This window comes from Schistocerca gregaria, unplaced genomic scaffold (genome assembly GCF_023897955.1).
Source record: "Schistocerca gregaria isolate iqSchGreg1 unplaced genomic scaffold, iqSchGreg1.2 ptg000256l, whole genome shotgun sequence".
In the NCBI taxonomy this organism is placed as follows: Eukaryota; Metazoa; Arthropoda; class Insecta; order Orthoptera; family Acrididae; genus Schistocerca; species Schistocerca gregaria.
In genome coordinates this window covers 952,950-976,554 of record NW_026061762.1, presented here as the reverse complement: position 1 = coordinate 976,554, position 23,605 = coordinate 952,950, and positions in this window count along the sequence as shown.

The following is a 23,605-nucleotide window of genomic DNA, read 5'->3' as shown; positions in this document are numbered from 1 at the left end:
GGACTAGCAGCCGCGTTGCACGGGAGAATGTGAAAAGTGTTCATATGTAGTAAAAACCTGAGAAATCCGTCGGTTTTCGTCATTTGTTATCGAATCGACTTAAAGCCAGATCGTCACATTGGCCCCTCTTCTCTCTGAAACGGTTACATTTATCGTCTGCAAATCTATGTCGCGTGCTGCGGTATGCGGAAACACTAAAAGCACCATAGTAGAACACAGAAGAAGCTTCTATGTTGAAGTAATAGCCAGTAAGAAGTAGTACAATTAAAGTTTTAGTTGTCGATTATTCACTTTTTAGCCGGCTTTTTTGGCTTTTACATGCCCTAGGACCTTAAGATTTTGCATGAAAGGAGGTCTAGCAGCCGCGTTGCACGGGAGAATGTGAAAAGTGTTCATATGTAGTAAAAACCTGAGAAATCCGTCCGTTTTCCTCATTTGTTATCGAATCGACTTAAAGCCAGATCATCACATTGGCCGCTTTTTTCTCTGAGACTGTTACATTTATCGTCTGCAAAGCTATGTCACGTGCTGCGGTCTGCGGAGACACTAAAAGCACCATAGGAGAACACAGAAGAAGCTTCTAAGTTGAAGTAATAGAAAGTAAGAAGTAGTACAATTGAAGTTTTAGTTGTCGATTATTCACTTTTTAGCCGGCTTTGGTGGCTTGGACATGACCTAGGACCTTAAGATTTTGCATGAAAGGAGGACTAGCAGCCGCGTTGCATGGCAGAATGTGAAAAGTGTTCATATGTGGTAAAAACCTGAGAAATGCGTCCGTTTTCGTCATTTGTTATCGAATTGACTTAAAGCCAGATCGTCACATTGGCCGCTTTTCTCTCTGAGACGGTTACATTTATCGTCTGCAAAGCTATGTCGCGTGCTGCGGTATGCGGAGACACTAAAAGCACCATAGTAGAACACAGAAGAAGCTTCTAAGTTGAAGTAATAGCCAGTAAGAAGTAGTACAATTGAAGTTTTAGTTGTCGATTATTCACTTTTTAGCCGGCTTTGGTGGCTTGGACATGACCTGGGACCATAAGATTTTACATGAAAAGAGGACTGGCAGCCGCGTTGCACGGGAGAATGTGAAAAGTGTTCATATGTGCTAAAAACCTGATAAATCCGTCCGTTTTCGTCATTTGTTTTTGAATCGACTTAAAGGCAGATCGTCACATTGGCCGCTTTTCTCTCTGAGACGGTTACATTTATCGTCTGCAACGCTATGTCGCGTGCTGCGGTATGCGGAGACACTAAGAGCACCATAGTAGAACACAGAAGAAGCTTCTAAGTTGAAGTAATAGCCAGTAAGAAGAAATACAATCCAAGTTTTAGTTGTCGATTATTCACATTTTAGCCGGCTTTGGTGGCTTGGACATGACCTAGGACCTTAACATTTTGCATGAAAGGAGGACTAGCAGCCGCGATGCACGGGAGAATGTGAAAAGTGTTCATATGTAGTAAAAACCTGAGAAATCCGTCCGTTTTCGTCATTTGTTATCGAATCGACTTAAAGCCAGATCGTCACATTGGCCGCTCTTCTCTCTGAAACGGTTACATTTATCGTCTACAAAGCTATGTCGCGTGCTGCGTTATGTGGAAACACTAAAAGCACCATAGTAGAACACTGAAGAAGCTTCTATGTTGAAGTAATAGCCAGTAAGAAGTAGTACAATTGAAGTTTTAGTTGTCGATTATTCACTTTTTAGCCGGCTTTGGTGGCTTGGACATGAGGTGGAACCATAAAATTTTGCATGAAAGGAAGACTAGCAGCCACGTTGCAGCGGAGAATGTGAAAAGTGTTCATATGTAGTAAAAACCTGTGAGATCCATCGTTTTCGTCATTTGTTATCAAATCGTCTTAAAGCCAGATCGTCACATTGGCTGCTTTTCTCTCTGAGACGGTTACATTTATCGTCTGCAAAGCTATGTCGCGTGCTGCGGTATGCGGAGACACTAAAAGCACCATAGTAGAACACTGAAGAAGCTTCTAAGTTGAAGTAATAGCCAGTAAGAAGTAATACAATTCAAGTTTTAGTTGTCGATTATTCACATTTTAGCAGGCTTTGGTGGCTTGGCATGACCTAGGACCTTAAGATTTTGCATGAAAGGAGGACTAGCAGCCGCGTTGCACGGGAGAATGTGAAAAGTGTTCATATGTAGTAAAAACCTGAGAAATCCGTCCGTTTTCGTCCTTTGTTATCGAATCGACTTAAAGCCAGATCGTCACATTGGCCGCTCTTCTCTCTGAAACGGTTACATTTATCGTCTACAAAGCTATGTCGCGTGCTGCGTTATGCGGAAACACTAAAAGCACCATAATAGAACACAGAAGAAGCTTCTATGTTGAAGTAATAGATAGTAAGAAGTAGTACAATTGAAATTTTAGTTGTCGATTATTCACTTTTTAGCCGGCTTGGGTGGCTTGGACATGACCTAGGACCATAAGATTTTGCATGAAAGGAGGACTAGTTGCCGCGTTGCATGGGAGAAAGTGAAAAGAGTTCATATGTAGTAAAAACCTGAGAAATCCGTCCGTTTTCGTCATTTGTTATCGAATCGACTTAAAGCCAGTTCGTCACATTGGTCGCTTTTCTCTCTGAGACGGTTACATTTATCGTCTGCAAAGCTATGTCGCGTGCTGCGGTATGCGGAGACACTAAAAGCACCATAGTAGAACACAGAAGAAGCTTCTAAGTTGAAGTAATAGCCAGTAAGAAGTAGTACAATTCAAGTATTAGTTGTCGATTATTCACTTTTTAGCCGGCTTTGGTGGCTTGGACATGACCTAGGACCATAAGATTTTGCATGAAAGGAGGAATAGCAGCCGCGTTGCACGGGAGAATGTGAAAAGTGTTCATATGTAGTAAAAACCTGAGAAATACGTCCGTTTTTGTCATTTGTTATCGAATCGACTTAAAGCCACATAGTCACATTGGCCTCTCTTCTCTCTGAAACGGTTACAGTTATCGTCTGCAAAGCTATGTCGCGTGCTGCAGTATGCGGAAACTCTAAAAGCACCATAGTAGAACACAGAAGAAGCTTCTATGTTGAAGTAATAGCCAGTAAGAAGTAGTACAATTAAAGATTTATTTGTCGATTATTCACTTTTTAGCCGGCTTTGGTGGCTTTTACATGACCTAGGACCTTAAGATTTTGTATGAAAGGAGGTCTAGCAGCCGCGTTGCACGGGAGAATGTGAAAAGTGTTCATATGTAGTAAAAACCTGAGAAATCCGTCCGTTTTCGTCATTTGTTATCGAATCGACTTAAAGCCAGATCGTCACATTGGCCGCTTTTCTCTCTGAGACTGTTACATATATCGTCTGCAAAGCTATCTCACGTGCTGCGGTCTGCGGAGACACTAAAAGCACCATAGGAGAACACAGAAGAAGCTTCTAAGTTGAAGTAATAGAAAGTAAGAAGTAGTACAATTGAAGTTTTAGTTGTCGATTATTCACTTTTTAGCAGGCTTTGGTGGCTTGGACATGACCTAGGACCTTAAGATTTTGCATGAAAGGAGGACTAGCAGCCGCGTTGCATGGCAGAATGCGAAAAGTGTTCATATGTGGTAAAAACCTGAGAAATGCGTCCGTTTTCGTCATTTGTTATCGAATTGACTTAAAGCCAGATCGTCACATTGGCCGCTTTTCTCTCTGAGACGGTTACATTTATCGTCTGCAAAGCTATGTCGCGTGCTGCGGTATGCGGAGACACTAAAAGCACCATAGTAGAACACAGAAGAAGCTTCAAAGTTGAAGTAATAGCCAGTAAGAAGTAGTACAATTGAAGTTTTAGTTGTCGATTATTCACTTTTTAGCCGGCTTTGGTGGCTTGGACATGACCTGGGACCATAAGATTTTACATGAAAAGAGGAATGGTAGCAGCGTTGCACGGGAGAATGTGAAAAGTGTTCATATGTGGTAAAAACCTGATAAATCCGTCCGTTTTCGTCATTTGTTATCGAATCGACTTAAAGCCAGATCGTCACATTGGCCGCTTTTCTCTCTGAGACTGTTACATTTATCGTCTGCAAAGCTATGTCGCGTGCTGCGGTCTGCGGAGACACTAAAAGCACCATAGTAGAACACAGAAGAAGCTTCTAAGTTAAAGTAATAGCCAGTAAGAAGAAATACAATTCAAGTTTGAGTTGTCGATTATTCACATTTTAGCCGGATTTGGTGGCTTGGACATGACCTAGCACCTTAACATTTTGCATGAAAGGAGGACTAGCAGCCGCGTTGCACGGGAGAATGTGAAAAGTGTTCATATGTAGTCAAAACCTGAGAAATCCGTCCGTTTTCGTCACCTCTTATCGAATCGACTTTAAGCCAGATCGTCACATTGGCCGCTTTTCTCTCTGAGACGGTCACATTTATCGTCTGCAAAGCTATGTCGCGTGCTGCGGTATGCGGAGACACTAAAAGCACCATAGTAGAACACTGAAGAAGCTTCTAAGTTGAAGCAATAGCCAGAAAGAAGTAGTACAATTGAAGTTTTAGTTGTCGATTATTCACTTTTTAGCCGGCTTTGGTGGCTTGGACATGACCTAGGACCATAAGATTTTGCATGAAAGGAGGACTAACAGCCGCGTTGCACGGGAGAATGTGAAAAGTGTTCATATGTAGTAAAAACCTGAGAAATCCGTCCGTTTTCGTCATTTGTTAACGAATCGACTTAAAGCCAGATCGTCACATTGGCCGCTTTTCTCTCTGGGACGGTTACATTTATCGTCTGCAAAGCTATGTCGCGTGCTGCAGTATGCGGAAACACTAAAAGCACCATAGTAGAACACTGAAGAAGCTTCTAAGTTGAAGTAATAGCCAGTAAGAAGTATTTCAATTCAAATTTAGTTGTCGATTATTCACTATTTAGCCGGCTTTGGTGGCTTGGACATGACCTAGGACCTTAAGATTTTGCATGAAAGGAGGACTAGCAGACGCGTTGCACGGGAGAATGTGAAAAGTGTTTATATGTAGTAAAAACCTGAGAAATCCGTCCGTTTTCGTCATTTGTTATCGAATCGACTTAAAGCCACATAGTCACATTGGCCGCTCTACTCTCTGAAACGGTTACATTTATCGTCTGCAAAGCTATGTCGCGTGCTGCAGTATGCGGAAACACTAAAAGCACCATAGTAGAACACAGAAGAAGCTTCTATGTTGAAGTAATAGCCAGTAAGAAGTAGTGCAATTGAAGTTTTAGTTGTCGCTTATTCACTTTTTAGCCGGCTTTGGTGGCTTGGACATGAGGTGGAACCATAAAATTTTGCAGGAAAGGAAGACTAGCAGCCACGTTTCACCGGAGAATGTGAAAAGTGTTCATATGTAGTAAAAACCTGAGAAATCCATCGTTTTCGTCATTTGTTATCAAATCGTCTTAAAGCCAGATCCTCACATTGGCAGCTTTTCTCTCTGAGACTGTTACATTTATCGTCTGCAAAGCAATGTCACGTGCTGCGGTCTGCGGAGACACTAAAAGCACCATAGGAGAACACAGAAGAGGCTTCTAAGTTGGAGTAATAGAAAGTAAGAAGTAGTACAATTGAAGTTTTAGTTGTCGATTATTCACTTTTTAGCCGGCTTTGGTGGCTTGGACATGACCTAGGACCTTAAGATTTTGCATGAAAGGAGGACTAGCAGCCGCGTTGCATGGCAGAATGTGAAAAGTGTTCATATGTGGTAAAAACCTGAGAAATGCGTCCGTTTTCGTTATTTGTTATCGAATTGACTTAAAGCCAGATCGTCACATTGGCCGCTTTTCTCTCTGAGACGGTTACATTTATCGTCTGCAAAGCTATGTCGCGTGCTGCGGTATGCGGAGACACTAAAAGCACCATAGTAGAACACAGAAGAAGCTTCTAAGTTGAAGTAATAGCCAGTAAGAAGTAGTAAAATTGAAGTTTTAGTTGTCGATTATTCACTTTTTAGCCGGCTTTGGTGGCTTGGACATGACCTAGGACCTTAACATTTTGCATGAAAGGAGGACTAGCAGCCGCGTTGCACGGGAGAATGTGAAAAGTGTTCATATGTAGTAAAAACCTAAGAAATCCGTCCGTTTTCTTCATTTGTTATCGAATCGACTTAAAGCCAGATCGTCACATTGGCCGCTCTTCTCTCTGAAACGGTTACATTTATCGTCTACAAAGCTATGTCGCGTGCTGCGTTATGTGGAAACACTAAAAGCACCATAGTAGAACACTGAAGAAACTTCTATGTTGAAGTAATAGCCAGTAAGAAGTAGTACAATTGAAGTTTTAGTTGTCGATTATTCACTTTTTACCTGGCTTTGGTGGCTTGGACATGAGGTGGAACCATAAAATTTTGCATGAAAGGAAGACTAGCAGCCACGTTGCAGCGGAGAATGTGAAAAGTGTTCATATGTAGTAAAAACCTGAGAGATCCATCGTTTTCGTCATTTGTTATCAAATCGCCTTAAAGCCAGATCGTCACATTGGCTGCTTTTCTCTCTGAGACGGTTACATTTATCGTCTGCAAATCTATGTCGCCTGCTGCGGTATGCGGAGACACTAAAAGCACCATAGTAGAACACTGAAGAAGCTTCTAAGTTGAAGCAATAGCCAGTAAGAAGTAGTACAATTCAAGTTTTAGTTGTCGATTATTCACTTTTTAGCCGGCTTTGGTGGCTTGGACATGACCTAGGACCATAAGATTTTGCATGAAAGGAGGACTAAGAGCCGCGTTGTATGGGAGAATGTGAAAAGTGTTCATATGTAGTAAAAACCTGAGAAATCAGTCTGTTTTCGTCATTTGTTATCGAATCGACTTAAAGCCAGATCGTCACATTGGCCGAATTTCTCTCTGAGACAGTTACATTTATCGTCTGCAAAGCTATGTCGCGTGCTGCGGTATGCGGAGACACTAAAAGCACCATAGTAGAACACTGAAGAAGCTTCTAAGTTGAAGTAATAGCCAGTAAGAAGTAATACAATTCAAGTTTTAGTTGTCGATTATTCACATTTTAGCAGGCTTTGGTGGCTTGGACATGACCTAGGACCTTAAGATTTTGCATGAAAGGAGGACTAGCAGCCGCGTTGCACGGGAGAATGTGAAAAGTGTTCATATGTAGTAAAAACCTGAGAAATGCGTCCGTTTTCGTCATTTGTTATCGAATCGACATAAAGCCAGATCGTCCATTGGCCGCTCTTCTCTCTGAAACGGTTACATTTATCGTCTACAAAGCTATGTCGCGTGCTGCGTTATGCGGAAACACTAAAAGCACCATAATAGAACACAGAAGAAGCTTCTATGTTGAAGTAATAGATAGTAAGAAGTAGTACAATTGAAGTTTTAGTTGTCGATTATTCACTTTTTAGCCGGCTTTGGTGGCTTGGACATGACCTAGGACCATAAGATTTTGCATGAAAGGAGGACTAGTTGCCGCGTTGCATGGGAGAAAGTGAAAAGAGTTCATATGTAGTAAAAACCTGAGAAATCCGTCCGTTTTCGTCATTTGTTATCGAATCGACTTAAAGCCAGTTCGTCACATTGGCCGCTCTTCTCTCTGAGACGGTTACATTTATCGTCTGCAAAGCTATGTCGCGTGCTGCGGTATGCGGAGACACTAAAAGCACCATAGTAGAACACAGAAGAAGCTTCTAAGTTGAAGTAATAGCCAGTAAGAAGTAGTACAATTCAAGTTTTAGTTGTCGATTATTCACTTTTAAGCCGGCTTTGGTGGCTTGGACATGACCTAGGACCATAAGATTTTGCATGAAAGGAGGACTAAGAGCCGCGTTGCACGGGAGAATGTGAAAAGTGTTCATATGTAGTAAAAACCTGAGAAATCCGTCCGTTTTCGTCACCTCTTATCGAATCGACTTTAAGCCAGATCGTCACATTGGTCTCTCTTCTCTCTGAAACGGTTACAGTTATCGTCTGCAAAGCTATGTCGCGTGCTGCAGTATGCGGAAACCCTAAAAGCACCATAGTAGAACACAGAAGAAGCTTCTAAGTTGAAGTAATAGCCAGTAAGAAGTATTTCAATTCAAATTTAGTTGTCGATTATTCACATTTTAGCAGGCTTTGGTGGCTTGGACATGACCTAGGACCTTAAGATTTTGCATGAAAGGAGGACTAGCAGCCGCGTTGCACGGGAGAATGTGAAAAGTGTTCATATGTAGTAAAAACCTGAGAAATGCGTCCGTTTTCGTCATTTGTTATCGAATCGACATAAAGCCAGATCGTCCATTGGCCGCTCTTCTCTCTGAAACGGTTACATTTATCGTCTACAAAGCTATGTCGCGTGCTGCGTTATGCAGAAACACTAAAAGCACCATAATAGAACACAGAAGAAGCTTCTATGTTGAAGTAATAGATAGTAAGAAGTAGTACAATTGAAGTTTTAGTTGTCGATTATTCACTTTTTAGCCGGCTTTGGTGGCTTGGACATGACCTAGGACCATAAGATTTTGCATGAAAGGAGGACTAGTTGCCGCGTTGCATGGGAGAAAGTGAAAAGAGTTCATATGTAGTAAAAACCTGAGAAATCCGTCCGTTTTCGTCATTTGTTATCGAATCGACTTAAAGCCACTTCGTCACATTGGCCGCTCTTCTCTCTGAGACGGTTACATTTATCGTCTGCAAAGCTATGTCGCGTGCTGCGGTATGCGGAGACACTAAAAGCACCATAGTAGAACACAGAAGAAGCTTCTAAGTTGAAGTAATAGCCAGTAAGAAGTAGTACAATTCAAGTATTAGTTATCGATTATTCACTTTTAAGCCGGCTTTGGTGGCTTGGACATGACCTAGGACCATAAGATTTTGCATGAAAGGAGGACTAGCAGCCGCGTTGCACGGGAGAATGTGAAAAGTGTTCATATGTAGTAAAAACCTGAGAAATCCGTCCGTTTTTGTCATTTGTTATCGAATCGACTTAAAGCCAGATCGTCACATTGGTCTCTCTTCTCTCTGAAACGGTTACAGTTATCGTCTGCAAAGCTATGTCGCGTGCTGCAGTATGCGGAAACCCTAAAAGCACCATAGTAGAACACAGAAGAAGCTTCTAAGTTGAAGTAATAGCCAGTAAGAAGTATTTCAATTCAAATTTAGTTGTCGATTATTCACTTTTTAGCCGGCTTTGGTGGCTTGGACATGACCTAGGACCTTAAGATTTTGCATGAAAGGAGGACTAGCAGCCGCGTTGCACGGGAGAATGTGAAAAGTGTTCATATGTAGTAAAAACCTGAGAAATCCGTCCGTTTTCGTCATTTGTTATCGAATCGACTTAAAGCCAGATCGTCACATTGTCCCCTCTTCTCTCTGAAACGGTTACATTTATCGTCTGCAAAGCTATGTCGTGTGCTGCGGTATGCGGAAACACTAAAAGCACCATAGTAGAACACAGAAGAAGCTTCTATGTTGAAGTAATAGCCAGTAAGAAGTAGTACAATTAAAGTTTTAGTTGTCGATTATTCACTTTTTAGCCGGCTTTGGTGGCTTTTACATGACCTAGGACCTTAAGATTTTGTATGAAAGGAGGTCTAGCAGCCGCGTTGTACGGGAGAATGTGAAAAGTGTTCATATGTAGTAAAAACCTGAGAAATCCGTCCGTTTTCGTCATTTGTTATCGAATCGACTTAAAGCCAGATCGTCACATTGGCCGCTTTTCTCTCTGAGACTGTACATATATCGTCTGCAAAGCTATGTCACGTGCTGCGGTCTGCGGAGACACTAAAAGCACCATAGGAGAACACAGAAGAAGCTTCTAAGTTGAAGTAATAGAAAGTAAGAAGTAGTACAATTGAAGTTTTAGTTGTCGATTATTCACTTTTTAGCCGGCTTTGGTGGCTTGGACATGACCTAGGACCTTAAGATTTTGCATGAAAGGAGGACTAGCAGCCGCGTTGCATGGCTGAATGCGAAAAGTGTTCATATGTGGTAAAAACCTGAGAAATGCGTCCGCTTTCGTCATTTTTTATCGAATTGACTTAAAGCCAGATCGTCACTTTGGCCGCTTTTCTCTCTGAGACGGTTACATTTATCGTCTGCAAAGCTATGTCGCGTGCTGCGGTATGCGGAGACACTAAAAGCACCATAGTAGAACGCAGAAGAAGCTTCTAAGTTGAAGTAATAGCCAGTAAGAAGTAGTACAATTGAAGTTTTAGTTGTCGATTATTCATTTTTTAGCCGGCTTTGGTGGCTTGGACATGACCTAGGACCTTAAGATTTTGCATGAAAGGAGGACTAGCAGCCGCGTTGCATGGCAGAATGTGAAAAGTGTTCATATGTGGTAAAAACCTGAGAAATGCGTCCGTTTTCGTCATTTGTTATCGAATTGACTTAAAGCCAGATCGTCACATTGGCCGCTTTTCTCCCTGAGACGGTTACATTTATCGTCTGCAAAGCTATGTCGCGTGCTGCGATCTGCGGAGACACTAAAAGCACCATAGTAGAACACAGAAGAAGCTTCTAAGTTAAAGTAATAGCCAGTAAGAAGAAATACAATTTAAGTCTTAGTTGTCGATTATTCACATTTTAGCCGGCTTTGGTGGCTTGGACATGACCTAGGACCTTAACATTTTGCATGAAAGGAGGACTAGCAGCCGCGTTGCACGGGAGAATGTGAAAAGTGTTCATATGTAGTCAAAACCTGAGAAATCCGTCCGTTTTCGTCACCTCTTATCGAATCGACTTTAAGCCAGATCGTCACATTGGCCGCTTTTCTCTCTGAGACGGTCACATTTATCGTCTGCAAAGCTATGTCGCGTGCTGCGGTATGCGGAGACACTAAAAGCACCATAGTAGAACACTGAAGAAGCTTCTAAGTTGAAGCAATAGCCAGAAAGAAGTAGTACAATTGAAGTTTTAGTTGTCGATTATTCACTTTTTAGCCGGCTTTGGTGGCTTGGACATGACCTAGGACCATAAGATTTTGCATGAAAGGAGGACTAACAGCCGCGTTGCACGGGAGAATGTGAAAAGTGTTCATATGTAGTAAAAACCTGAGAAATCCGTCCGTTTTCGTCATTTGTTATCGAATCGACTTAAAGCCAGATCGCCACATTGGCCGCTTTTCTCTCTGAGACGGTTACATTTATCGTCTACAAAGCTATGTCGCGTGCTGCGGTATGCCGAAACACTAAAAGCACCTTAGTAGAACACAGAAGAAGCTTCTAATTTGAAGTAATAGCCAGTAAGAAGTAATACAATTCAAGTTTTAGTTGTCGATTATTCACATTTTAGCAGGCTTTGGTGGCTTGGACATGACCTAGGACCTTAAGATTTTGCATGAAAGGAGGACTAGCAGCCGCGTTGCACGGGAGAATGTGAAAAGTGTTCATATGTAGTAAAAACCTGAGAAATCCGTCCGTTTTCGTCATTTGTTATCGAATCGACTTAAAGCCAGATCGTCCATTGGCCGCTCTTCTCTCTGAAACGGTTACATTTATCGTCTACAAAGCTATGTCGCGTGCTGCGTTATGCGGAAACACTAAAAGCACCATAATAGAACACAGAAGAAGCTTCTATGTTGAAGTAATAGATAGTAAGAAGTAGTACAATTGAAGTTTTAGTTGTCGATTATTCACTTTTTAGCCGGCTTTGGTGGCTTGGACATGACCTAGGACCATAAGATTTTGCATGAAAGGAGGACTAGTTGCCGCGTTGCATGGGAGAAAGTGAAAAGAGTTCATATGTAGTAAAAACCTGAGAAATCCGTCCGTTTTCGTCATTTGTTATCGAATCGACTTAAAGCCAGTTCGTCACATTGGCCGCTTTTCTCTCTGAGACGGTTACATTTATCGTCTGCAAAGCTATGTCGCGTGCTGCGGTATGCGGAGACACTAAAAGCACCATAGTAGAACACAGAAGAAGCTTCTAAGTTGAAGTAATAGCCAGTAAGAAGTAGTACAATTGAAGTTTTAGTTGTCGATTATTCATTTTTTAGCCGGCTTTGGTGGCTTGGACATGACCTAGGACCTTAAGATTTTGCATGAAAGGAGGACTAGCAGCCGCGTTGCATGGCAGAATGTGAAAAGTGTTCATATGTGGTAAAAACCTGAGAAATGCGTCCGTTTTCGTCATTTGTTATCGAATTGACTTAAAGCCAGATCGTCACATTGGCCGCTTTTCTCTCTGAGACGGTTACATTTATCGTCTGCAAAGCTATGTCGCGTGCTGCGATCTGCGGAGACACTAAAAGCACCATAGTAGAACACAGAAGAAGCTTCTAAGTTAAAGTAATAGCCAGTAAGAAGAAATACAATTTAAGTCTTAGTTGTCGATTATTCACATTTTAGCCGGCTTTGGTGGCTTGGACATGACCTAGGACCTTAACATTTTGCATGAAAGGAGGACTAGCAGCCGCGTTGCATGGCAGAATGTGAAAAGTGTTCATATGTGGTAAAAACCTGAGAAATGCGTCCGTTTTCGTCATTTGTTATCGAATTGACTTAAAGCCAGATCGTCACATTGGCCGCTTTTCTCTCTGAGACGGTTACATTTATCGTCTGCAAAGCTATGTCGCGTGCTGCGGTATGCGGAGACACTAAAAGCACCATAGTATAACACAGAAGAAACTTCAATGTTGAAGTAATAGCCAGTAAGAAGTAGTACAATTCAAGTTTTAGTTGTCGATTATTCACTTTTTAGCGGGCTTTGGTGGCTTGGATATGACCTAGGACCATAAGATTTTTCATGAAAGGAGGACTAGCAGACGCGTTGCACGGGAGAATGTGAAAAGTGTTCATATGTGGTAAAAACCTGAGAAATCCGTCCGTTTTCGTCATTTGTTATCGAATCGACTTAAAGCCACATAGTCACATTGGCCGCTCTACTCTCTGAAACGGTTACATTTATCGTCTGCAAAGCTATGTCGCGTGCTGCAGTATGCGGAAACACTAAAAGCACCATAGTAGAACACTGAAGAAGCTTCTAAGTTGAAGTAATAGCCAGTAAGAAGTATTTCAATTCAAATTTAGTTGTCGATTATTCACTATTTAGCCGGCTTTGGTGGCTTGGACATTACCTAGGACCTTAAGATTTTGCATGAAAGGAGGACTAGCAGACGCGTTGCACGGGAGAATGTGAAAAGTGTTCATATGTAGTAAAAACCTTAGAAATCCGTCCGTTTTCGTCATTTGTTATCGAATCGACTTAAAGCCACATAGTCACATTGGCCGCTCTACTCTCTGAAACGGTTACATTTATCGTCTGCAAAGCTATGTCGCGTGCTGCAGTATGCGGAAACACTAAAAGCACCATAGTAGAACACTGAAGAAGCTTCTATGTTGAAGTAATAGCCAGTAAGAAGTAGTGCAATTGAAGTTTTAGTTGTCGATTATTCACTTTTTAGCCGGCTTTGGTGGCTTGGACATGAGGTGGAACCATAAAATTTTGCAGGAAAGGAAGACTAGCAGCCACGTTGCACCGGAGAATGTGAAAAGTGTTCATATGTAGTAAAAACCTGAGAAATCCATCGTTTTCGTCATTTGTTATCAAATCGTCTTAAAGCCAGATCCTCACATTGGCTGCTTTTCTCTCTGAGACGGTTACAATTATCGTCTGCAAAGCTATGTCGCGTGCTGCGGTATGCGGAGACACTAAAAGCACCATAGTAGAACACAGAAGAAACTTCAAAGTTGAATCAATAGCCAGTATGAAGTAGTACAATTCAAGTTTTAGTTGTCGATTATTCACTTTTTAGCCGGCTTTGGTGGCTTGGATATGACCTAGGACCATAAGATTTTGCATGAAAGGAGGACTAGCAGACGCGTTGCACGGGAGAATGTGAAAAGTGTTCATATGTAGTAAAAACCTTAGAAATCCGTCCGTTTTCGTCATTTGATATCGAATCGACTTAAAGCCAGATCGTCACATTGGCCGCTCTACCCTCTGAAACGGTTACATTTATCGTCTGCAAAGCTATGTCGCGAGCTGCAGTATGCGGAAACACTAAAAGCACCATAGTAGAACACAGAAGAAGCTTCTAAGTTGAAGTAATAGCCAGTAAGAAGTATTTCAATTCAAATTTAGTTGTCGATTATTCACTTTTTAGCCGGCATTGGTAGGTCGGACATCACCTAGGACGTTAAGATTTTGCATGAAAGGAGGACTGGCAGCCGCGTTGCACGGGGGAATATAAAAAGTGTTCATATGTAGTAAAAACCTGAGAAATCCGTCCGTTTTCGTCATTTGTTATCGAATCGACTTAAAGTCAGATCGTCACATTGGCCCCTCTTCTCTCTGAAACGGTTACATTTATCGTCTACAAAGCTATGTCGCGTGCTGCGGTATGCGGAAACACTAAAAGCACCATAGTAGAACACAGAAGAAGCTTCTAAGTTGAAGTAATAGCCAGTAAGAAGTAGTACAATTCATGTTTTAGTTGTCGATTATTCACTTTTTAGCCGGCTTTGGTGGCTTGGACATGACCTAGGACCATAAGATTTTGCATGAAAGGAGGACTAACAGCCGCGTTGCACGGGAGAATGTGAAATGTGTTCATATGTAGTAAAAACCTGAGAAATCCGTCCGTTTTCGTCATTTGTTATCGAATCGACTTAAAGCCAGATCGTCACATTGGCCGCTCTTCTCTCTGAAACGGTTACATTTATCGTCTGCAAAGCTATGTCGCGTGCTGCGGTATGCGGAGACACTAAAAGCACCATAGTATAACACAGAAGAAACTTCAAAGTTGAAGTAATAGCCAGTAAGTAGTAGTACAATTCAAGTTTTAGTTGTCGATTATTCACTTTTTAGCCGGCTTTGGTGGCTTGGATATGACCTAGGACCATAAGATTTTGCATGAAAGGAGGACTAGCAGACGCGTTGCACGGGAGAATGTGAAAAGTGTTCATATGTAGTAAAAACCAGAGAAATCCGTCCGTTTTCGTCATTTGTTATCGAATCGACTTAAAGCCACATAGTCACATTGGCCGCTCTACTCTCTGAAACGGTTACATTTATCGTCTGCAAAGCTATGTCGCGTGCTGCAGTATGCGGAAACACTAAAAGCACCATAGTAGAACACTGAAGAAGCTTCTAAGTTGAAGTAATAGCCAGTAAGAAGTATTTCAATTCAAATTTAGTTGTCGATTATTCACTATTTAGCCGGCTTTGGTGGCTTGGACATGACCTAGGACCTTAAGATTTTGCATGAAAGGAGGACTAGCTGACGCGTTGCACGGGAGAATGTGAAAAGTGTTCATATGTAGTAAAAACGTGAGAAATCCGTCCGTTTTCGTCATTTGTTATCGAATCGACTTAAAGCCAGATCGTCACATTGGCCTCTCTTCTCTCTGAAACGGTTACAGTTATCGTCTGCAAAGCTATGTCGCGTGCTGCAGTATGCGGAAACCCTAAAAGCACCATAGTAGAACACAGAAGAAGCTTCTAAGTTGAAGTAATAGCCAGTAAGAAGTATTTCAATTCAAATTTAGTTGTCGATTATTCACTTTTTAGCCGGCTTTGGTGGCTTGGACATGACCTAGGACCTTAAGATTTTGCATGAAAGGAGGACTAGCAGCCGCGTTGCACGGGAGAATGTGAAAAGTGTTCATATGTAGTAAAAACCTGAGAAATCCGTCCGTTTTCGTCATTTGTTATCGAATCGACTTAAAGCCAGATCGTCACATTGTCCCCTCTTCTCTCTGAAACGGTTACATTTATCGTCTGCAAAGCTATGTCGTGTGCTGCGGTATGCGGAAACACTAAAAGCACCATAGTAGAACACAGAAGAAGCTTCTATGTTGTAGTAATAGCCAGTAAGAAGTAGTACAATTAAAGTTTTAGTTGTCGATTATTCACTTTTTAGCCGGCTTTGGTGGCTTTTACATGACCTAGGACCTTAAGATTTTGTATGAAAGGAGGTCTAGCAGCCGCGTTGCACGGGAGAATGTGAAAAGTGTTCATATGTAGTAAAAACCTGAGAAATCCGTCCGTTTTCGTCATTTGTTATCGAATCGACTTAAAGCCAGATCGTCACATTGGCCGCTTTTCTCTCTGAGACTGTTACATATATCGTCTGCAAAGCTATGTCACGTGCTGCGGTCTGCGGAGACACTAAAAGCACCATAGGAGAACACAGAAGAAGCTTCTAAGTTGAAGTAATAGAAAGTAAGAAGTAGTACAATTGAAGTTTTAGTTGTCGATTATTCACTTTTTAGCCGGCTTTGGTGGCTTGGACATGACCTAGGACCTTAAGATTTTGCATGAAAGGAGGACTAGCAGCCGCGTTGCATGGCAGAATGCGAAAAGTGTTCATATGTGGTAAAAACCTGAGAAATGCGTCCGTTTTCGTCATTTGTTATCGAATTGACTTAAAGCCAGATCGTCACATTGGCCGCTTTTCTCTCTGAGACGGTTACATTTATCGTCTGCAAAGCTATGTCGCGTGCTGCGGTATGCGGAGACACTAAAAGCACCATAGTAGAACACAGAAGAAGCTTCTAAGTTGAAGTAATAGCCAGTAAGAAGTAGTACAATTGAAGTTTTAGTTGTCGATTATTCATTTTTTAGCCGGCTTTGGTGGCTTGGACATGACCTAGGACCTTAAGATTTTGCATGAAAGGAGGACTAGCAGCCGCGTTGCATGGCAGAATGTGAAAAGTGTTCATATGTGGTAAAAACCTGAGAAATGCGTCCGTTTTCGTCATTTGTTATCGAATTGACTTAAAGCCAGATCGTCACATTGGCCGCTTTTCTCTCTGAGACGGTTACATTTATCGTCTGCAAAGCTATGTCACGTGCTGCGATCTGCGGAGACACTAAAAGCACCAAAGTAGAACACAGAAGAAGCTTCTAAGTTAAAGTAATAGCCAGTAAGAAGAAATACAATTGAAGTTTTAGTTGTCGATTATTCACATTTTAGCCGGCTTTGGTGGCTTGGACATGACCTAGGACCTTAACATTTTGCATGAAAGGAGGACTAGCAGCCGCGTTGCACGGGAGAATGTGAAAAGTGTTCATATGTAGTCAAAACCTGAGAAATCGGTCCGTTTTCGTCACCTCTTATCGAATCGACTTTAAGCCAGATCGTCACATTGGCCGCTTTTCTCTCTGAGACGGTCACATTTATCGTCTGCAAAGCTATGTCGCGTGCTGCGGTATGCGGAGACACTAAAAGCACCATAGTAGAACACTGAAGAAGCTTCTAAGTTGAAGCAATAGCCAGAAAGAAGTAGTACAATTGAAGTTTTAGTTGTCGATTATTCACTTTTTAGCCGGCTTTGGTGGCTTGGACATGACCTAGGACCATAAGATTTTGCATGAAAGGAGGACTAACAGCCGCGTTGCACGGGAGAATGTGAAAAGTGTTCATATGTAGTAAAAACCTGAGAAATCCGTCCGTTTTCGTCATTTGTTATCGAACGGACTTAAAGCCAGAGCGCCACATTGGCCGCTTTTCTCTCTGAGACGGTTACATTTATCGTCTGCAAAGCTATGTCGCGTGCTGCGGTATGCGGAGACACTAAAAGCACCATAGTATAACACAGAAGAAACTTCAATGTTGAAGTAATAGCCAGTAAGAAGTAGTACAATTCAAGTTTTAGTTGTCGATTATTCACTTTTTAGCGGGCTTTGGTGGCTTGGATATGACCTAGGACCATAAGATTTTTCATGAAAGGAGGACTAGCAGACGCGTTGCACGGGAGAATGTGAAAAGTGTTCATATGTAGTAAAAACCTGAGAAATCCGTCCGTTTTCGTCATTTGTTATCGAATCGACTTAAAGCCACATAGTCACATTGGCCGCTCTACTCTCTGAAACGGTTACATTTATCGTCTGCAAAGCTATGTCGCGTGCTGCAGTATGCGGAAACACTAAAAGCACCATAGTAGAACACTGAAGAAGCTTCTAAGTTGAAGTAATAGCCAGTAAGAAGTATTTCAATTCAAATTTAGTTGTCGATTATTCACTATTTAGCCGGCTTTGGTGGCTTGGACATGACCTAGGACCTTAAGATTTTGCATGAAAGGAGGACTAGCAGACGCGTTGCACGGGAGAATGTGAAAAGTGTTCATATGTAGTAAAAACCTTAGAAATCCGTCCGTTTTCGTCATTTGTTATCGAATCGACTTAAAGCCACATAGTCACATTGGCCGCTCTACTCTCTGAAACGGTTACATTTATCGTCTGCAAAGCTATGTCGCGTGCTGCAGTATGCGGAAACACTAAAAGCACCATAGTAGAACACTGAAGAAGCTTCTATGTTGAAGTAATAGCCAGTAAGAAGTAGTGCAATTGAAGTTTTAGTTGTCGATTATTCACTTTTTAGCCGGCTTTGGTGGCTTGGACATGAGGTGGAACCATAAAATTTTGCAGGAAAGGAAGACTAGCAGCCACGTTGCGCGGGAGAATGTGAAAAGTGTTCATATGTAGTAAAAACCTGAGAAATCCATCGTTTTAGTCATTTGTTATCAAATCGTCTTAAAGCCAGATCCTCACATTGGCTGCTTTTCTCTCTGAGACGGTTACAATTATCGTCTGCAAAGCTATGTCGCGTGCTGCGGTATGCGGAGACACTAAAAGCGCCATAGTAGAACACAGAAGAAACTTCAAAGTTGAATCAATAGCCAGTATGAAGTAGTACAATTCAAGTTTTAGTTGTCGATTATTCACTTTTTAGCCGGCTTTGGTGGCTTGGATATGACCTAGGACCATAAGATTTTGCATGAAAGGAGGACTAGCAGACGCGTTGCACGGGAGAATGTGAAAAGTGTTCATATGTAGTAAAAACCTTAGAAAACCGTCCGTTTTCGTCATTTGTTATCGAATCGACTTAAAGCCAGATCGTCACATTGGCCGCTCTACTCTCTGAAACGGTTACATTTATCGTCTGCAAAGCTATGTCGCGAGCTGCAGTATGCGGAAACACTAAAAGCACCATAGTAGAACACAGAAGAAGCTTCTAAGTTGAAGTAATAGCCAGTAAGAAGTATTTCAATTCAAATTTAGTTGTCGATTATTCACTTTTTAGCCGGCATTGGTAGCTCGGACATCACCTAGGACGTTAAGATTTTGCATGAAAGGAGGACTGGCAGCCGCGTTGCACGGGGGAATATAAAAAGTGTTCATATGTAGTAAAAACCTGAGAAATCCGTCCGTTTTCGTCATTTGTTATCGAATCGACTTAAAGTCAGATCGTCACATTGGCCCCTCTTCTCTCTGAAACGGTTACATTTATCGTCTACAAAGCTATGTCGCGTGCTGCGGTATGCGGAAACACTAAAAGCACCATAGTAGAACACAGAAGAAGCTTCTAAGTTGAAGTAATAGCCAGTAAGAAGTAGTACAATTCATGTTTTAGTTGTCGATTATTCACTTTTTAGCCGGCTTTGGTGGCTTGGACATGACCTAGGACCATAAGATTTTGCATGAAAGGAGGACTAACAGCCGCGTTGCACGGGAGAATGTGAAATGTGTTCATATGTAGTAAAAACCTGAGAAATCCGTCCGTTTTCGTCATTTGTTATCGAATTGACTTAAAGCCAGATCGTCACATTGGCCGCTCTTCTCTCTAAAACGGTTACATTTATCGTCTGCAAAGCTATGTCGCGTGCTGCGATCTGCGGAGACACTAAAAGCACCATAGGAGAACACAGAAGAAGCTTCTAAGTTGAAGTAATAGCCAGTAAGAAGTAGTACAATTGTAGCTTTAGTTGTCGATTATTCACTTTTTAGCTGGCTTTGGTGGCTTGGACATGACCTGGGACCTTAAGATTTTACATGAAAGGAGGACTGGCAGCCGCGTTGCACGGTAGAATGTGAAAAGTGTTCATATGTGGTAAAAACCTGATAAATCCGTCCGTTATCGTCATTTGTTATCGAATCGACTTAAAGCCAGATCGTCACATTGGCCGCTTTTCTCTCTGGGACGGTTACATTTATCGTCTGCAAAGCTATGTCGCGTGCTGCGGTATGCGGAGACACTAAAAGCACCATAGTATAACACAGAAGAAACTTCAAAGTTGAAGTAATAGCCAGTAAGAAGTAGTACAATTCAAGTTTTAGTTGTCGATTATTCACTTTTTAGCCGGCTTTGGTGGCTTGGATATGACCTAGGACCATAAGATTTTGCATGAAAGGAGGACTAGCAGACGCGTTGCACGGGAGAATGTGAAAAGTGTTCATATGTAGTAAAAACCAGAGAAATCCGTCCGTTTTCGTCATTTGTTATCGAATCGACTTAAAGCCACATAGTCACATTGGCCGCTCTACTCTCTGAAACGGTTACATTTATCGTCTGCAAAGCTATGTCGCGTGCTGCAGTATGCGGAAACACTAAAAGCACCATAGTAGAACACTGAAGAAGCTTCTAAGTTGAAGTAATAGCCAGTAAGAAGTATTTCAATTCAAATTTAGTTGTCGATTATTCACTATTTAGCCGGCTTTGGTGGCTTGGACATGACCTAGGACCTTAAGATTTTGCATGAAAGGAGGACTAGCTGACGCGTTGCACGGGAGAATGTGAAAAGTGTTCATATGTAGTAAAAACGTGAGAAATCCGTCCGTTTTCGTCATTTGTTATCGAATCGACTTAAAGCCACATAGTCACATTGGCCGCTCTACTCTCTGAAACGGTTACATTTATCGTCTGCAAAGCTATGTCGCGTGCTGCAGTATGCGGAAACACTAAAAGCACCATAGTAGAACACTGAAGAAGCTTCTATGTTGAAGTAATAGCCAGTAAGAAGTAGTGCAATTGAAGTTTTAGTTGTCGATTATTCACTTTTTAGCCGGCTTTGGTGGCTTGGACATGACCTAGGACCTTAAGATTTTGCATGAAAGGAGGACTAGCAGCCGCGTTGCACGGGAGAATGTGAAAAGTGTTCATATGTAGTAAAAACCTGAGAAATCCGTCCGTTTTCGTCATTTGTTATCGAATCGACTTAAAGCCAGATCGTCACATTGTCCCCTCTTCTCTCTGAAACGGTTACATTTATCGTCTGCAAAGCTATGTCGTGTGCTGCGGTATGCGGAAACACTAAAAGCACCATAGTAGAACACAGAAGAAGCTTCTATGTTGAAGTAATAGCCAGTAAGAAGTAGTACAATTAAGGTTTTAGTTGTCGATTATTCACTTTTTAGCCGGCTTTGGTGGCTTTTACATGACCTAGGACCTTAAGATTTTGTATGAAAGGAGGTCTAGCAGCCGCGTTGCACGGGAGAATGTGAAAAGTGTTCATATGTAGTAAAAACCTGAGAAATCCGTCCGTTTTCGTCATTTGTTATCGAATCGACTTAAAGCCAGATCGTCACATTGGCCGCTTTTCTCTCTGAGACTGTTACATATATCGTCTGCAAAGCTATGTCACGTGCTGCGGTCTGCGGAGACACTAAAAGCACCATAGGAGAACACAGAAGAAGCTTCTAAGTTGAAGTAATAGAAAGTAAGAAGTAGTACAATTGAAGTTTTAGTTGTCGATTATTCACTTTTTAGCCGGCTTTGGTGGCTTGGACATGACCTAGGACCTTAAGATTTTGCATGAAAGGAGGACTAGCAGCCGCGTTGCATGGCAGAATGTGAAAAGTGTTCATATGTGGTAAAAACCTGAGAAATGCGTCCGTTTTCGTCATTTGTTATCGAATTGACTTAAAGCCAGATCGTCACATTGGCCGCTTTTCTCTCTGAGACGGTTACATTTATCGTCTGCAAAGCTATGTCGCGTGCTGCGATCTGCGGAGACACTAAAAGCACCATAGTAGAACACAGAAGAAGCTTCTAAGTTAAAGTAATAGCCAGTAAGAAGAAATACAATTGAAGTTTTAGTTGTCGATTATTCACATTTTAGCCGGCTTCGGTGGCTTGGACATGACCTAGGACCTTAACATTTTGCATGAAAGGAGGACTAGCAGCCGCGTTGCACGGGAGAATGTGAAAAGTGTTCATATGTAGTCAAAACCTGAGAAATCCGTCCGTTTTCGTCACCTCTTATCGAATCGACTTAAAGCCACATAGTCACATTGGCCGCTCTACTCTCTGAAACGGTTACATTTATCGTCTGCAAAGCTATGTCGCGTGCTGCAGTATGCGGAAACACTAAAAGCACCATAGTAGAACACTGAAGAAGCTTCTAAGTTGAAGTAATAGCCAGTAAGAAGTATTTCAATTCAAATTTAGTTGTCGATTATTCACTATTTAGCCGGCTTTGGTGGCTTGGACATGACCTAGGACCTTAAGATTTTGCATGAAAGGAGGACTAGCAGACGCGTTGCACGGGAGAATGTGAAAAGTGTTCATATGTAGTAAAAACCTTAGAAATCCGTCCGTTTTCGTCATTTGTTATCGAATCGACTTAAAGCCACATAGTCACATTGGCCGCTCTACTCTCTGAAACGGTTACATTTATCGTCTGCAAAGCTATGTCGCGTGCTGCAGTATGCGGAAACACTAAAAGCACCATAGTAGAACACTGAAGAAGCTTCTATGTTGAAGTAATAGCCAGTAAGAAGTAGTGCAATTGAAGTTTTAGTTGTCGATTATTCACTTTTTAGCCGGCTTTGGTGGCTTGGACATGAGGTGGAACCATAAAATTTTGCAGGAAAGGAAGACTAGCAGCCACGTTGCACCGGAGAATGTGAAAAGTGTTCATATGTAGTAAAAACCTGAGAAATCCATCGTTTTCGTCATTTGTTATCAAATCGTCTTAAAGCCAGATCCTCACATTGGCTGCTTTTCTCTCTGAGACGGTTACAATTATCGTCTGCAAAGCTATGTCGCGTGCTGCGGTATGCGGAGACACTAAAAGCACCATAGTAGAACACAGAAGAAACTTCAAAGTTGAATCAATAGCCAGTATGAAGTAGTACAATTCAAGTTTTAGTTGTCGATTATTCACTTTTTAGCCGGCTTTGGTGGCTTGGATATGACCTAGGACCATAAGATTTTGCATGAAAGGAGGACTAGCAGACGCGTTGCACGGGAGAATGTGAAAAGTGTTCATATGTAGTAAAAACCTTAGAAATCCGTCCGTTTTCGTCATTTGTTATCGAATCGACTTAAAGCCAGATCGTCACATTGGCCGCTCTACTCTCTGAAACGGTTACATTTATCGTCTGCAAAGCTATGTCGCGAGCTGCAGTATGCGGAAACACTAAAAGCACCATAGTAGAACACAGAAGAAGCTTCTAAGTTGAAGTAATAGCCAGTAAGAAGTATTTCAATTCAAATTTAGTTGTCGATTATTCACTTTTTAGCCGGCATTGGTAGCTCGGACATCACCTAGGACGTTAAGATTTTGCATGAAAGGAGGACTGGCAGCCGCGTTGCACGGGGGAATATAAAAAGTGTTCATATGTAGTAAAAACCTGAGAAATCCGTCCGTTTTCGTCATTTGTTATCGAATCGACTTAAAGTCAGATCGTCACATTGGCCCCTCTTCTCTCTGAAACGGTTACATTTATCGTCTACAAAGCTATGTCGCGTGCTGCGGAATGCGGAAACACTAAAAGCACCATAGTAGAACACAGAAGAAGCTTCTAAGTTGAAGTAATAGCCAGTAAGAAGTAGTACAATTCATGTTTTAGTTGTCGATTATTCACTTTTTAGCCGGCTTTGGTGGCTTGGACATGACCTAGGACCATAAGATTTTGCATGAAAGGAGGACTAACAGCCGCGTTGCACGGGAGAATGTGAAATGTGTTCAT